Below are 15712 nucleotides of genomic sequence, written 5' to 3'. Positions count from 1 at the left end.
TGTGGAAGGACTCCCATTCGTCTTCATTGTGGATGAAGCCTTTGCTCTGGGGGACCATCTTATGCGGCCATTCCCGATGAGGACCCTCACCCCAGACCTGAGGGTTTTTAATTACCAGCTGCCCAGAACCAGAAGAGTGGTGGAGAACACATTTGGAATCATGGCCAGCCGGTTCCGCCTATTTCTTACACCCATACATATGGCGGAGTATAAACTGAATCATCTTATCCTGGCATGCTGTGTTCTACACAACTTTTTACGGCAACATTCTGCCAACTATGCTAGCTCAGTTGGGCCTGAGGCCGGAATTCAAAATGAACCAACCCTGACAGCGCTTGAAAGTGGCCGTCCTGGCTTGCCCTCCCTGAGTGTCCGTGATGTCCGGCTAAGATACCTTGAATTCTTTGCGGGTAGGGGGGCTATCAATATGCCAGACAATGTGTGAAACCTTTATGAAATAAAAAAAACATTAAGCAAATCTTTGGTGACATTTATTGCTTGTGTTTGTTTTAGCTGACCCTGACAGTAATGTGGTGAGTCCTGAAAATGGCGTGATTGGGTAACCTTATACAAAGCACTGTTGGGTGTTATTTACTAAAGGCAAAGACACTTTGCACTCCAAGTGCACTTGAAACTGCACTAGGAGTGCAAAGTGGATTTGCCCTTAGGAAATAACACCCATTGTCAGTGAAAACACCAATTAGAGCACCCCAAAAGTGTTCTAGCGTTGAGACAATAATCCACATATTCTTATATTAACAATCTTTTTAATACCAGCACAATCACATGTGCATTTAGAAAAGGTTTTTAAAACAAACCAACATGTTTGTTGTATAACAATTTTTGGGGTCGCATTAGAAAAAGTAGAAATGTCCATTTAAGTTAAAACAGGCATGTTTAAAACCCACAAGAAAGACACAAATCTTGAACTTACAAAGTCCACATTTGGTAGAACTTGAAGGCAATATCAGACATGAGTATTTAGGAACTGTGTTTGATATTGCGTTCAGATGGGGCGAAGTCACCCCTGGAAAAGCCAAATTTTGAAGATGCACACAAATACATGAATGTCAACATGTGCTAGCTGCCATCATGGGGGATCAAGGGACGTGTTTTGAGGGAGCCACCCCTTCCTCACAGCTACTTTATTATTGAGGAAGGGGTTGCACCCCCAAAACGCGTCCATTGATCTCCCGTGATGGCAGATAGCACATGTTGACACACTGTGTGCATCCTCAAAATTTGGCTTTTCTCCAATTAGACAAAAAATGTAAAAATTGTAGCACACCATAAAAGAAAGGGATTTGGAGGGGTTTTAAACTCTCCCCAAAACATCAATGATGTTCTTATTTTTTTGAATAACATCATTCATGTTTTTCTTGATATTTTCCAAGTCCCTATTACACCCCATGATCTCCCCAATCAGGATCTGTGCACTTTCCGAGGTGAAATGCCCTGGATCCACAACATCACGATCACCTAAAAAGATAGAAACGAAAAAAAAAACATGTATTATAAATATGCAGGCATCCATCTCTTACCTGAGCCTGTGGTCGCAGACACTCACCTGTTGTGGTGACTATTTCCACCACGTCTTCCTCCTCCTGCTCTTCTTGTCTTTGGGGGATTTCCCCTTCTTCCAGAGGTGGGGGGTCTCTGGTCTCCTCGGATGAGGGGTGTCCTCCGAGTCTTTTCTCCCCTATGTAAAAAAAAATGGTATACTTAGCACACAGATATTTGATGGCAGAACTATAAATATGAAACATTGCTTGGAAGTGGGGTACAATTGTCTGTTTTGGCAGAGTTCCAAGATGTAGAATTTTTAGTGTCCTTTGTCAAGCTTCAATACTTTACCTGTTTTGTCCAAGCTTCACAGATGGAGACACCCCTATAGTATACACTGGAGCACCTGTGTGGACCCCCTAATAAAAAGGGTATTCTTGTGTCCCACACTAGTGCTCCAGAGTCCAGCTGTGAAAACTGCTGCTGAGTGTCCTCTCCTTACACAGAATCTAGTTTGCATTTCATTCTAGTAACAAACCCATCTACACAACCAAATTATTTTCATACAAGTAGGCACTAAAAAATGTGGTCAAATGCATATGGCCAAAACAATGGTGTTTTATAGGCCGAAAGAAAAATGTTTGATACGAACGAATAATGTGCCCATGAACATGAAAGTTGACATTTTAAACTGGATAACAGTTAAGAAAAGCACATGGAGCAGCACGAATGTAATAAACATAAAAAGAATAGGAACACAGCACAACTACTTACTTTTTTGCAGCACTCTCCGGATCTTTCTGTACTGCTCGTGTTCTCTTAATTTTAGGTCTGACCACCGCTTCCTGAGCTGATCTTTCGATTGTCGTACCCTAAAATTCTGGTGCAGACTCTTGACCACTTTCGCCATTATCTTGGCCTTTCTGACATTGGTGTTGGGGTAAGGTCCATACTTTCCATCATAGTCGGCCTTCTTCTGGATGTCGGCCATCTCCAACATCTCCCCAAAGGACATATTTGAGGCCTTAAATCTTCTCCTTCTGGATCCAGATGTTTCTGGCTCCGGGCTTTCCTCCCCCTCCTCCTCGTTGCTATAATTAGCACGCACCTGCTGTGTCTTCCCCCACTGTGCCGAACGAAAAGGGGCGGGGACTAGAAAGAACGTCAGGGGCGGGCAGAGTTACACGCATGCGCAGTGTGTATAAAGCGTAACACGCGTGCGTAGTACGTACGATCTGTGAGCGGAGGAAGGAGTATTGGAGGCGCCGATCGTGATAACGAAGGTAAGATTTAAACTTGGGCCTATACTGCTTCTAGACTGAGGCCTATATTGTAACAAGATTAGGATAGTTTTGCCTGACATTAGGGTTTGTCTTGTGTTTTGCAGATAAAATGGATGGCTTTAATGGCCACAACTTCCTCCCCTTGTTCATAGACAAGTACAGGGAGCTGCCCTGTCTGTGGCAGGTGAAACATCCACATTATAATAATAAACAAAAGAGGCAGGCAGCGCTGGAGAAACTGCTGGAGTTGGTGAAGCCGGTGGTCCCCACAGCAAACATCCCCTATTTAAAAGCCAAAATTGGTGGCCTGAGGAGCACATATCTTAGGGAGCGCAAGAAGGTCACAGATTCCCAGAGGTCCGGAGCTGCAGCAGATGACATTTATGTCCCCAGACTGTGGTACTATGAGAGACTGCGATTTCTGTCAGACCAGACTGGAGTCAGGGAATCCCTCTCAACCCTTCCTTCCACTCTTCCTTCCACCCCAGCTGAGGCTTCCGATGTCCAACCTGGGACTTCCAGCCAGGAAAAAGTGGAGGAGCCCAGATGGAGTCAGGTATAGCATTGTTCTACAGATTTCTGGTCAATAAATAAATTATGTTTACTAGATGTTATTATTGATCACTAATTGCTGATTTAAGAAAGTGTTTTACATATCAATAGACAGTAGCGGGCACAAAAAATTGGCACAAGAATGAAAAATGCTGGGCTCAGAATGATAGTCTGTTATATTTGTTAACATTCAATTGCAACAGTCATGAGATGAAAATTGTGTGTGATGAATAAAAAACTAAAACTATGTCCCTTTTTTATACACAGGAAGACCTCAGCCAGGACGAGGCTCTGGAATGTGGCACACAGGAGGAGGCTGTGGAATGTGGCAGCCAGGAAGAGGTGGGGGTTAGTGGCAGCCAGGAGGAGGCGGGGCTAAGTGGCAGCCAGGAGAAGCCTGGGACCAGTCGGAGCCTGACAGAATCGCAGGTCCCTCCCCTCCGCCTTCCATACAAAAGACCCAGGAAGAAGAGTCACGTGGAGGATTCAGCACTCAAGCTCATTCAGGAGGCTTCTGCGTCCCTCAGAGCCTTACCCACTCCTGAAGAGGCCTTTGCCTGCATGGCTGCCACCAAACTGAATGGCATACAGGAGGACCAACGCCTCATGTGTGAGAAACTTATTTATAAAGTCCTAACTAAGGGGGTGAGTGGCGAAATCACACCGAATACGGACGTGATTGAGTTGGACCATCCTCCTCCTGCCACAACTCCACCACCACAGCCACAGCGTGGAAGGAAGCGTGGAAGGAAGACCAGAGAGTGATGACCTGGGTTCAGTCTGGTCTGACAAAAGATGCAGTCTCTTGTATGACCTCAGCCTGGGGACACAGATGTCATCTGCTGCTTTCCGGATCTCTTGGACTTCTGGACCAGACCGCACTCCCTTACATATGGACTCCTCAGGCCACCAATTTTGCAGTAAAATAATTGATGTCTGCCCTGGGGGTCAAAAGCTTTGCCAATTTCAGCTGTTTCTCCAGTGTTGCCTCCCTCTTTGTTTGGTTGTGAGCCCTTAATAAAGGAATTTTTGGTTCAATTATACTCGCCTATGTGTGTTTTCCTTCAAAAAGGACAGTTTGTTGGTGAGGAGGCAGGTACATTTCAAAATACAATGTGAAATTAACAAGAGACACCAACATCAAACAATCTCATTGAGATTAAATAATACAAGATAATAATGGTGTTGTGGTAACTTGACACACAAAACACACACAAAAATATTCTGGAATAAAAAGCAAAAAAAAGTAAAAAACATTTTGTACAATTAAAAACAAACCAAAAAAAAAAAAATGGTCAGATGAGACAAATCAAAATATATTGAGGGAATCCCGAAAAATAATAAAGAAAGACGTTTGTGAGAAGTCTGTGTGAATATGAGCAGCAAAACTACTTCATTCTTCTTACATTATAAAGAAGAAGAGAGTGCGCTGTATTAAACCATTTTTTACATTGCAGCGTGACGAAAGTGCTGTATCCATTGCAAACGCTAATTTTACCAGACCGAGCTGTTCCGTCTCGGAATTTCTTCTGAGCATGTGTGGCACTTTGTGCATCAGAACTGGCCACACACGGTCGAAATTGACGCGATCGGATTTTGTTGTCGGAAAATTTTATAGCCTGCTCTCAAACTTTGTGTCGGAAAATCCGATGGAAAATGTCCGATGGAGCCCACACACGGTCGGAATGTCCGACAACACGCTCTGATCGGACATTTTCCATCGGAAAATCCGACCGTGTGTACGGGGCATTAGACAAATTTGAAGCCTATATTGACTTACAAAAATTTGTGAGAAGATTAAATAATATAAAATGTTATGCCCTAAGAGAAAAGAAACAAGAAGAAAAAGAAGCCACTACCTATAGACATTCCAATTTAAGGAATAATTCCACGTTTAATCCAAAGACACAGCAAACTGAGAGTCTAATAGTGTTTAAAAAGATGGTGGAAGAGGACATCAGGAAATTGAACGTAACTAAAGAAACAACATCTGGAAGACCATTAAAGAAATAGAAAAGAAGAAAAACATAATTATACGACCAGCTGACAAGGGGGGAGGACTTGTAATCCTCAACAAAAAGGATTATGAATGTGAGATGACCAACCTACTGAACCAACCAGATACGTACAAGAAATTGAAAGGGAACTCGAAATCTGAATATGAGAGGAAACTCAAAAAGTTTGTAAAAAAAGAGGAAGATAAAGGAATTTTCACAAAGAAAGAGGCAACCTACCTAGTACCAGAAGCAGCAAAAACACCTGTCATCTATTACGTCCCAAAAATCCATAAGAGTCAAACTAACCCACCAGGCAGACCAATAGTTAGTGGGATAGACTCTCTTTTTTCCTGTTTGGGAGCCTACTTGGATGGATTTTTACAACCATTAGTTAAAGAAGGAAAGTCCTATCTTAAGGACAGCAGACAGTTAATAGATGAACTAAGAAACCTAGGAATCCAAGAAACCGACATTTTGGTCACAATCGATGTAAATTCATTGTATACAAATATAATACAAAGTGACGGAATTAACAGTGTAGATTGGGCATTACACAATCAAACAGACATGAAGGAGGAACAGATCCAATATATTCTGGAAGGCCTAAAATTAGCCATGAGTAACAATTATTTTTGGCATAAAGGAGATCATTTCGTCCAAACAAAGGGCATAGCTATGGGGGATAAGTATGCCCCCAGTGTAGCCAACTTGTTCCTCAACCACTGGGAAGAAGAACAGATTTTCAGTACACAGAGAACTAACTTAAAATTGAATCGAAGATACTTCAATGATATTATGATTATCTGGAAGGGCACAGAAACAGAATTACAATCCTTTTTTGATGAAATTAACCAGAACATCTACGGTATTACTTTCTCCGGCACTTGGAATAAACAAACAATCGACTACCTAGATCTTCAGCTCTACAAAAATAATGGACACATTGGTACAAGGACCTTTTTTAAAACAACTGACAGAAATGGGTATATCCCAACCAATAGCTGCCATCAACGGCAATGGATCGGAAATATACCAAAGGCCAACTGACGAGATTGTTCAGAAACTGTAGTAATATAGAAGATTATAACACTCAAGCAGACACTATCATAGAAAGATTTGTAGAAAAAGGATATAAGAAAAAGGAACTAGTAATACTGAAGAACATTAAACATATGGATAGAAATTCAATGATAGAAGGCAGGAATAAGAATAACAATAAAAACAAAAGAGGTAAAGGAAATGTGGCTTTTATCATGGGTTTCAATATCCAACACAAGGCATTGGAAAAAATAATAAAAAAGCACTGGCCAGTCCTCCAAGCTGATCAAATTTTAAGGACCAGTATACCAACAAGACCTACCTTAATCTATAGAAGGGCACCCAATCTCAGGAACAGATTGGTTCACAATGCCCTGGACCCCCCGAAACAAATTAATTTAATTTCGAATCATCTTAGAGGTTTTTACAAATGCGGCAAATGTCTTCCATGTAAAATTAGTAAAAAAACTAACAAGAAAAAAACGGATTTCGCGTCTATGTCAAAAGGAATGAAATATGCCATAAAGGAACTCATTACATGCACTAGCACTCATGTGACGTATGTATTGGAATGTCCTTGTCACAAACAGTACGTGGGCAGAACAACAAGAGAATTACACGTAAGGATCCGTGAACATATCAATAATATCAAAAACGGATTCAATAAACATACTGGGGGTCATTTACTATAGCGCCAAAAAATTCTCCTGCAGTACCAAAAAATAACTCTCAAAAAAGGCCAGGAAGACCAACTCTCAGAAAGTCATCGCTAATGCAAATGGAAAGCAGCGCTATTGCGGCAATAATGCCTGTCAGATCACATATGCTGGAATAGTGGAAGTCGGTGGGGCTCGAACCTGCAAAATCCAAAGTTCTCACTGAAGGCTTATATGCAAGTTCTTTGCCATAAAAAGTGTTTGGAGACCCGGGTTCTGCCCCAGGGGACATGGATCAATGCCATTTTTTTTTTTTAAACGGACGTTTTTTCGGGAGCAGTGATTTTAAGAATGCTTTGAGTGAAACAATAAAAGTGTAATATTCCTTTAAATTTTGTACCTGGGGGGGTGTCTATAGTATGCCTGTAAAGGGGCGCATGTTTCCCGTGTTTAGAACAGTCTGACAGCAAAATGACATTTGAAAGGAAAAAAAGTTATTTAAAACTACTCGCGGCTATACTGAATTGCCGGCTCGACAATACACATAAAAGTTCATTGATAAAAACTGCATGGGAATTCCCCAAAGGGGAACCCCGAACCAAAATTTAAAAAAAAATGACGTGGGGGTACCCCTAAATTCCATACCAGGCCCTTCAGGTCTGGTATGGATTTTAAGGGGAACCCCGCGCCAAAATTTAAAAAAAAATGGCGTGGGGTACCCCCAAAAATCCATACCAGACCCTTATCCGAGCACGCAACCTGGCAGGCCGCAGGAAAAGAGGGGGGGACGAGAGAGCGGCCCCCCTCCCTCCTGAACCATACCAGGCCACATGCCCTCAACATTGGGAGGGTGCTTTGGGGGTAGCCCCCCAAAGCACCTTGTCCCCATGTTGATGAGGACAAGGGCCTCATCCCCACAACCCTGGCCCGGTGGTTGTGGGGGTCTGCGGGCAGGGGGCTTATTGGAATCTGGAAGCCCCCTTTAACAAGGGGACCCCCAGATCCCGGCCCTCCCCCCTGTGTGAAATGGTAAGGGGATACAAAAGTACCCCTACCATTTCACCAAAAAATGTCAAAAATGTTAAAAATGACAAGAGACAGTTTTTGACAATTCCTTTATTTAAATGCTTCTTCTTTCTTCTATTTTCTATCTTCTTTCATCTATCTTCCTTTGGTTTCTTCCTCCATCTTCTTCTTCTTCTGGTTCTTGTTCTTCTGGTTCTTCTTGTTCTTGTCAGGCATCTTCCTCAGCGGCGCCGTCTTCACTTCATCTTCTTTCCTCGGGCCGCTCCGCATCCACGATTGGATGGGAGGCTCCCGCTGTGTGACGCTTCTCCTCTTCTGACAGTTCTTAAATAACGGAGGGCGGGTGACCCCGCCCCCTCTGATGCAGGGCGGGTGACCCCGCCCCCTCTGACGTCACGGGGAATGCCACAGGGAAGTCCCCGTGCATCAGAGGGGGTGGGGTCACCTGCCCTGCGTCAGAGGGGGCGGGGTCACCCGCCCTCCGTTATGAAGTGAAGTGAAGACAGCGCCGCTGAGGAAGATGCCGGACGAGAAGACTGGATGAAGAACCAGAAGAACAAGAAGAACCAGAAGAACAAGAAGATGGAGGAAGAAACCGAAGGAAGATAGAAGAAAGAAGATAGAAAATAGAAGAAAGAAGAAGCATTTAAATAAAGGAATTGTCAAAAACTGTCTCTTGTCATTTTTAACATTTTTGACATTTTTTTGTTGAAATGGTAGGGGTACTTTTGTATCCCCTTACCATTTCACACAGGGGGGGAGGGCCGGGATCTGGGGGCCCCCTTGTTAAAGGGGGCTTCCAAATTCCGATAAGCCCCCTGCCCGCAGACCCCCACAACCACCGGGCCAGGGTTGTGGGGATGAGGCCCTTGTCCTCATCAACATGGGGACAAGGTGCTTTGGGGGGCTACCCCCAAAGCACCCTCCCAATGTTGAGGGCATGTGGCCTGGTACGGTTCAGGAGGGGGGGGCGCTCTTTTGTCCCCCCTCTTTTCCTGCGGCCTGCCAGGTTGCGTGCTCGGATAAGGGTCTGGTATGGATTTTTGGGGGTACCCCACGCCATTTTTTTTTAAATTTTGGTGCGGGGTTCCCCTTAAAATCGATACCAGACCTGAAGGGTCTGGTATCGATTTTAAGGGGGACCCCACGCCAATTTTGTTTTTTTTTAATTTTGGCCGGGGTTCCCCTTAATATCCATACCAGACCTGAAGGGCCTGGTATGGAATTTAGGGGGACCCCCACGTCATTTTTTTTTAAATTTTGGTTCGGGGTTCCCCTGTGGGGAATTCCCATGCCGTTTTTATCAATGAACTTTTATGTGTATTGTCGGGCCGGTGTTCTGCCGAGAAACTTTCTCTCAGTGGATAAGGACCCCCCTCTACTGCGCAGGCGCAGCGCCTGCGCAGTAGGAGCCGGCGGAAATAGCCGAAGCGAAATAGAGAAGAAATCAGCTGTACACGGCGCCTGTAAGAGGGTCCCCCGCGGGCTCGCTTCGCTCGCCATGCTTCGGGCACGGCCTCGCTTTGCTCGGCACTTTTTTATTCCCCCTCTAGGTCCACTTGGATGGTGGGGCTTCAGCCTGTAACCCAGGGCGCAGGCGCTGTGTACAGATGATTGAAGATTTTCATCTTTGGCTATTTTCAGCGGCTGCTAGTCGTTGGTACTGCGCAAGCGCAGCACTTGCGCAGTACAGGGGGGACCTTATCCGCCGAGGGAACTTTCTCGGCAAGACACCGGCGATTCAGTATAGCCGCGAGTAGTTTTAAATTACTTTTTTCCTTTGAAATTTAATTTTGCTGTCAGACTGTACTAAACACGGGAAACATGCGCCCCTTTACAGGCATACTATAGACACCCCCCAGGTACGAAATTTAAAGGAATATTACACTTTTATTGTTTCACTTTAAGCATTATTAAAATCACTGCTCCCTAAAAAACAGCCATTTTTAAAACTTTTTTGCATTGATACATGTCCTCTGGGGCAGGACCCAGGTCCCTAAACACTTTTTATGACAATACCATGCATATAAGCCTTTAAAATTAGCACTTTTGATTATTCATGTTCGTGTCCCATAGACTTTAACCACTTGCCTACCAGGCCAATTCTGACATTTCTCTCTTACATGTAAAAATCATAATTTTTTGGCTAGAAAATTACATAGAACCCCCAAATTTAGCAGAGACCCTAGAGAATACAATGGCGGTCATTGCAACTTTTTATCTAGCATGGTATTTGCGCAGCAATTTTTCGAATGCGTTTTTTTGGGAAAAAAAACTGTTTTGGGCTTTAAAAAAAAAAAAACAAGAAAGTTAGCCCAATGTTTTTGCATAATGTGAAAGATGAAGTTATGCCAAGTAAATAGATACCCAACATGTCATGCTTCAAAATTGCACATGCTCGTGGAATGGCGCCAAACTTCGCTATTTGAAAATCCCCTTAGGCGACGCTTTAAAAATTTTTACTGGTTACATGTTTTGAGTTACAGAGGAGGTCCAGGACCAAAATTATTGCTCTCGCTCTAACGTTCGCGGCGACACCTCACATGTGTGGCTTGAACAATATTTTCATATGTGGGCGGGACTTATGTATGCGTTCGCTTCTGCATGCGAGCTCACAGGGACAGGGGCACTTTAAAAGTTTTTTTTTTTTTATTGTTGTTAATTTTACTTTTTTTTATTTTAGCTTGACACTTTTTTTTCCAAAAAAAAATTTTTTGATCACTTTTGTTTCTATTACAAGGAATGTAAACATCCCTTGTAATAGGAATAAGCATGACAGGTGCTCTTTACAGTGAGATGTGGGGTAAATAAGACCCCACATCTCACCTCTAGGCTTAGAAGCCTGAAATTAAAAAAAAAAAACGATCTCTGCTTCCCAGCCGAATCGGCGCCGTTTTTTTTTAATACAGAGGCCGGGCGTGACGTCATAACATCACGCCCGGCCTCCGAACGATCATAGAGATTCCGGCGACCATCTGGTCCACCAGAAATCTCTATGCTAAACATCCGGGGCTGGCGGATCCTGTGACCGACTCACCGATCGTAGCGGTAAGTCGGTACAAGCACCAGAGGGTGGCGGGAGGGGGGGGACGTCCCCTCTCGCATCCTGTTAGAATGATCAAGCAGTGGAACAGCCACTATGATCATTCTTATGGTGTGCAGATTCGCAGGCTCTAAAAGACAATATCTGGATGATGTCTTTAGCTACAGGCATCACTCAGATATCCCCGCTCAAAGTCGAGGACATCATTTGGCGTATGGCGGGCGGGAAGCGGTTTTAATGGTGTTCGCACAAATTTATTTGTCTGTTCGCATGTTCTGCTGCGAACCGAACAGGGGGGATGTTCGGCCCATCCCTAGTTCTCATTAAGAATCATGGGGGTACAACTTGTCAAGCAACTCGGAAGTCCAAAGTCGCCCAACTGTGAAACAAGTCATATATATTTTAATAGAAAGGAGCTCTCATTTATACTTGCATTTACATCAGCAGAACAAATGCAGGAAGTGATGTGTGCACATGGGCCAGAAGCAAATGTGTGGGGATGCCAAACAAATCAATGAACCCCACCCACACCAAATCTAACTACCAAATCCACCCCCGCATTGATTAAGCACAAGTACATATCATACCCTTATCCGGAAAATGAGCCGCACCTCCTCTTTGCTAAAGAGGGACCTTGCCATGTCCACCTAGATGGAGATCTTGACCAGCACAGGGACTTCTAGGTGATTACAATGACTTATTTCTGGGTCAGAAGGCGAAACTACACTCTTTTGATCGCTGCTGCAAATATTTGATCACAACCACTATTAGAATTTTATTATTTTTGTTTATTTTCAGATATGCAAATTTGTATTTCTACTTATGATATTTAAAGGCGTTCGATAAGAAATGGTGTCCCTGGGTTAGCAGCAGGAGGAAATCGTTCAGCTGAAGTCACACACTTTCATTGCCGCGTGTCAGTCCCGACTGCAGGGGCAATTTCAGAGACATCTGTGCAGGTTTCTGCACTGATATCAATACAAATTACACCTCAAAGTCACACCAATTTAAACCGTGCAATTGTCACCGCTTTGACATGTCAAATCGCACCAATGTGAACTAAAGCTGACACAAACACAGCCTATCCACCAGCTGAATTCATTACCTGCAATTCTCCACAGCTGTTATATATAAAGATTCTACCTTTATCATTTACTTGCAGGTGTGCAGAAGCCTAGGCTTACATTGGAGCAATTTGTCATGCAATTTGAGAGATCAAATCGCATGACTATTGGCAGCAATGGCACTGTTCCAATCGATGCAACATTTTTTTTGTGGCACCGCACCAATTTGCTAAAGTAGTTCCTGCACTACTTTTGCCGATTTCTGGTGCGACTTCAATAGACATTTGTGTATGAAGCCACACGGATGTCTATCAAGTAGCACCTAAAAGCACGCTGACCTTGCTACTTTGATATCGTGCTACTTCAAGTGAAATAGCGCGATTTCAAAGTAGCATCAATGTGAACCAGGGCAAAGAGATTCGTTTTTTGGTGCACAAATACATATTGAAATAAAATATAAAGAGATATTGCACTTTCCCAAAACCACCACCCACAAACTGAAGAGAAGAAAGTAGAAGAAAAAAAAAAAAACCAAAGACACAACAAGGCTCAATAATGTACTTTTATTTTACCAGCAGAAAAACAAAAAATTACATTCATTTACCAGCTTCAAAAAAATTTTGGACAGGATATATGGTGCTACATTTAGCAATGGGATTTTAAGGGCCCTGCTCATAGGAGCTTACAATCTAAAATTAGACAAAACCTTAGAGTGGACACAGCTTTAATTTCTGTGTATAATGGGCAACACATCACATTGTTATCTGCAAGATTATAGAAACATACTTAACAGTCATTCTTACAAAGCATTCCCACATAAGATTACAAAAGACTTATTCAAAACACCCACCACCAGCCCACAATCCACACATACATACATACATAGGTGACCATGTTCTGCTGGAAGCTGCATTTCGGTGTACACGATTAAACGAGATAAAAAAAAAAAAAAAAAAAAAAGTGTAGGTCAGCAGATGCTTCCAAACAATGTTTGCATGATCAGACAGGAACAATACACACACAACATTGACAGCATGGCCACATAAACCCACTTTTGATTGAAAAAATGCACAAGAATTTCATCAAATCTCCCAATAGCATTCCTTCTCCCCCACAAATCACAGCAAAAAACCTGACCTTCTCAGGCCAAACGAACCCCCTACTGCAGGCCTTTATATAAGAGAGGTTGTATTGTTAGCACACTGACACACCCAATAGAAGTACACGCCCACTAGTATCTTTCAATCTGTCTCTTCATGTATGTCTAAAGTGATTGCACCTGATGGGCAGGAACACATAATAGTGTTCGCAACTCTGTTAGGCCCCTTTCACACATGCGGACCGTATGTCCGTATTTCATCCATCCATTTTCGGATGAAATACGGACATACATGCATCCCTATGGGATAGCGGGTGTCAGCGGATGTACATCCGCTGACATCCGATGTTGTCCGGCTCCGCTCTCGTCTGATTCTGCGGATGGAAGAAAATCCTATTTTTCTATCCGTCTGCAAAGCGGATCGGATGAACACGGACAGACGGTCCGTGTTCCTCCGATCCCCCATAGGGGAGAGCGGAGATCTGACAGGGCGGTCCCTGCACAGTGTGCGGGTCCCGCCCTGTCATCTGCCTGCTCAGCTGGGGAAAACGGAGCGATCCCCGCTGAGCAGCGGATAAACACGGGGCGGATCAACACGGATCCATCCCGTGTGAAAGGGGCCTTAGCCCTTGGCTATGTGCATCAAATCTCCAACTACAGGACAAAGATCAAAGTCCATTTGCATCCACATAAACAAAGCAACAGTTTTCTAAGCATATGTACCCGTGCAGTGTAAACCCTAAAATTTGAATTGTCCAAGTCCCTGGGCATGATTAGTGCTAATAAACATTAACATCAGTCCCTGGCTGCAATGAGCTTCCAATATAAAGTCCAAAATTAATGTTCTTACATTAGAACTTATTTCGACAGGAGACAAATAAAGTGCCAGCATGTCTTTGGATTGTGGTGAGAAATATATATTTATATAAACTTCAACACAAGGATTAGCATGTTGGGGAATTGAACCAACATCCCAGGTGCTGCTAGACAGAACTGCTACCCACTTACCCACCAGGCATCCCCACCCATGTTCTCTGCATCTCTGTATCTCTGTGGTGTGAACCAACCCTAAGTCCATAGCCATGCTCAGTGTCACAAGCAATATACAATATATTGGCCTAAGTATTAGGATGCCTGCCTTTAAACGCACATGAACTGTAATGGCATCCCAGTATTAGTATTGGGTTCAAAACTCATTTGGCCCACCCTTTGCAGCTATAACAGCTTCAACTCTTCTTGTCCACAAGGTTTAGGAGTGTGTCTATGGGAATGTTTGACCATTCTTCCAAGTGCATTTGTGAGGTCAGGCACTGATGTTGGACGAGAAGGCCTGACCTACAGTCTCCTCTCTAATTCATCCCCAAGGTGTTCTGTTGTGTTGAGGTCAGGACTCTGTGCAGGCCAGTCAAGTTCCTCCACCCCAAAATCACTCATCCATGTCTTTATGGACCTTGCTTTGTGCACTGGTCCAAATGATTTGGTGGAGGGGTAATTATGATGTGGGGTTGTTTTTCAGGGGTTGGGCTTGGCCTCTTAGTTCCAGTTAAGTGAACTCTTAAGGCATCAGCATACCAAGACATTTTGGACAATTTCATGCTCCCAACTTTGTGTGAACAGTTTGGGGAAAGCCCCTTCCTGTTCCAACATGTTTGCACACCAGTGCACAATGCAAGGTCCATAAAGACATGGATGAGCAAGTTTGGGGTGGGGAAACTTGACTGGCCTGCACAGAGTCCTGGCCTCAACCCGATAGAACACCCTTTGGCTGAATTAGAGTAGAGACTGCGAGCCAGGCCTTCTCATCCAACATCAGTGCCTGGCCTCACAAATGCACTTCTGGAAGAATGATCAAACATTCCCATAGGCACACTAAACCTTGTGGACAGCCTTCCCAGAAGCTGTTCTAGCTGCAAAGGGTGGACCAAATCAAATTTTAACCCTACGGACTAAGACTGGGCTGCCATTAAAGTACATGTGTGTGTAAAGGCAGGTGTCCCAATACTTTTGGCTAAATAATGTATCTGGAAAAGACTTACAATGGTGGTGGAACCCTCCTACACATAACTACTACATTTAGACATAATTATAGGACCTGGGAGATGAAACAACTTCTCCACATGCAGTAACATGGTTGGGATTTGAACCCAGACCCTCAGGGATACTAAGGAGAAGTTCTAACCTCTAAGCCACAGAGCTGCCATGTGTGAGACCACCCTACACATAACTACACATAACTACACATAAAAACACATAAATACTGCATTTCTATGGACATACAGGTGATGGAATTACATTACTCAAGAGTTATTCTTCTTGATTTATTCTGTGATATTTGGTGTTTTTTTGTGGGTGAGAGTAGAATATTACCCTCAAATTTTGGGGAATTATATTTTGATTTCTTTTGTTGGTACACATATCACATTTTTTGGGCTCAAATTATGAATATTTGGA

Source organism: Aquarana catesbeiana, linkage group LG05 (assembly GCF_042186555.1).
Source record: "Aquarana catesbeiana isolate 2022-GZ linkage group LG05, ASM4218655v1, whole genome shotgun sequence".
Classification (NCBI taxonomy): Eukaryota; Metazoa; Chordata; class Amphibia; order Anura; family Ranidae; genus Aquarana; species Aquarana catesbeiana.
This window is presented reverse-complemented; position numbering follows the sequence as displayed.